Source organism: Myotis lucifugus, unplaced genomic scaffold (assembly GCF_000147115.1).
Source record: "Myotis lucifugus unplaced genomic scaffold, Myoluc2.0 scaffold_206, whole genome shotgun sequence".
NCBI classification, from domain to species: Eukaryota; Metazoa; Chordata; class Mammalia; order Chiroptera; family Vespertilionidae; genus Myotis; species Myotis lucifugus.
In genome coordinates, this window is record NW_005871254.1 from 637,907 (window position 1) to 640,609 (window position 2,703).

The following is a 2,703-nucleotide window of genomic DNA, read 5'->3' on the forward strand; positions in this document are numbered from 1 at the left end:
CCCCTCATTCCCTGCCTGGGTCTCTTGTTGTGTTGTTTACTTGACTTGGCTGGACCGAAGTCTCTGAAAGTCAATCCCATTTGCCCCAGTGCTCAGCCTGCAGTATCTTTGCTCAGACTTGTGTTTTAATATTTTAGCCTGGTTACCTAGGTTTTTCCCCAGCAATCAGCATAGCCACTTATTTGTCCAAAATTCGTGAGTAAGGGCTTTGACAAGCTAATGTATTTACCCCTTACCATTGCATCGTGTGTGTGTGTGTGTGTGTGTGTGTGTGTGTGTGTGTGTGTGTGTGTGAGAGAGAGAGATTTGAGCCTGGATTTCTGAGCGTTGCCTGTCCCAGTGTTTGGTCGGAGTATGAGTAAGCCCTTTGTGACAGCTAGGCATTCCCCTTTGCTGATGAACCCGTGTGTGGGCTGGAGGTTTTCGAGTCTGACCCGCATGTGCTGATTGCTCCTGTTGCTCCTGGGGGGTGCAGCCTGGCACTTGCACACAACCTTTCTGATCCCCAGAGTGGACTGTGACCTCAAGAGGACTCTTCCTGGCTGTCACTTCACTCAGTTCTCTGGTAAAATTCCTGCTATTCTACCCTTTGCCTGTTGTTCCCAGCACCAGGGAGTTATGCGCATCCTTTTACTTGCTCTCCACCAAGCTTTCCATTGTTTTCAGCAACTTCCTGATACAGACAGTCCTCAGTTACTTCGAACTCGATGTACGTCTTTTCATGGTTACGTTGCCATCACCCATTTATTTATAAAAAAAAAAAAAAAGTTCCATCATTTCGACGTATGTACATATGTGCTTTATGTTTTTTATTATTTATTTACCACAAGTAAAGGTCAGGAATTGTTATGTTTCTTTTAAATCTTTTTTTACTGTTTCACTGCATCACTGCTGTGTATGTGCTCCATGTGAGTGATGTAGGTGCTTATGTAGGTGGGTTCCGATTTACGGGAAAATAGCATTACTTCCCGCCATAGGAATGGATCTCCGACGTAACCCGAGGACCTACTGTATATAGAATTCTCCACATTCTGTTCTAGATAAAATTAGCCCCCTCAGGCCAAACTGTGGGCTCTTTATCTTTACTGTCTGCTTTTCCCTCGGACAGAACCTTTGCAGCACTGCACAGGAGCCAGAGATGGGGACAGACATCTGCTCCACTAGTGGGTACTGGGGTGCGGGATAGCCTTGCTATTCTCAGCTGGTTCCCCCAGCATGAAACCCCCAGCATTCTCAGCTGGCTGCACGTGGACCAGAGCTTCTGCTGTATGAGTGAGGGTGCAGTAAGAAGGGGGTCTCGGTCATCTTGGTTAGGTCCCCCCAGAATAGAATTTCCTCAACACAGGGCCTCAGGGGATGAGAAATACTAGCATCTTGGCTCTCTTGCAGCTGTAGGGAGAGGGAGCCCCTGTGTTATTGACCATATCTGCCCAGAGGAGAGTGCCTGGAAGTAATTTCCAAGAGACGGAGCTAATGAAGAATAAGGGAATGTATGGTAGTTCAAATGCTGCAACCTCCCTGTTCTTAGACAAGATTTAGTAGATCTTCTTAAATGAATATGTCTCCATTTGCTATATGCCCTTAGGACAATTGCCAGAGTAATTGGTATTTAAATGTTTTCTTAAATAGCTGTTTTGTTGGAAACAGCCCCGAGCTCCTTGGCCTGCCAGTCTGGAAGTCTTACTCCTACTTTTTTTTTTTTGCCATGAACATGAAGAAATGGAACGCATTTAGGGATAATGTTGGCCATCGAGTGCACAAGAACTAGACTTGAGCTATAGTTCTATTCTTCACCAGCTGGGTGGTCAGAGCTCATGTAGCACCCTTGAGCCTGCCACTTCCCCATTTGTAAAGGGAGTATAATAAGAATTGACTAAGGGTTTAAAATGATGATCTAAGCAAAGGACTGCACCTGGTAGCTGGCAGGGACTCAGTAAACACCAGCCCCCTGGTCTACCTGGTTCCTGAACGCTCCTTTCTGGATATGAGGGCCTACAACCACTCTGGAAGCTTTTCCTTTCTCCTGGGTCAGTTCTCCTGGGATGCAGATCTCTCTGCCAAGTCCCACCTGCTCCTTCTCGCTCAGCCTGGAGCCAATTCCTTGCTGACAGCATGTTTGTCTCAGGAATACATTTGAGCCTCTTTTCCTAGGATTCTACCCATCCCACACTCCATTGATCTCGCATAGGAAACTAGAATTTTGTGTGTCAAAATGGGAAAGCCCCCTCCTCTGCCTGTACAAAATGTCTAGCTTTCTCTTTAAATTAGTCAGTATCCAGGCTGCATTTTCCCCTTAGAGTCCTGGGCTCAGCTGGAGCCAATAGCTGCTGGCCAGCCAGTTAACAGCCAGCTGGTTGACCACCTGGAAGGGGAAGACATGTCTTGAGAGACAAGGAGGGACTGTCCCCATTGACTGGATATGGGCTGCTTCCATAGAGTCTTCCTGGCTGGTTATCTTACCATTGTCCTGAGAAGAAGGAAGAACTGATAAGCCGAGACCTTTGCACAGGGGAAATGTGGAATTCAGAGAGGCTGGGTCTCATTTGAGTGTAACATTATGTTCTGAGTCTCTTTCACATTAAGACGAGTAAAAACACTTCACTGAGAGAAGCTTCCAAGAGCCCAACAACATGGTCTCCCTGGCTCTGCTGAGCTTCCTCAAATGCCGCCTGAGGGAATGAGGTCACCTCCACAGGACCTGCC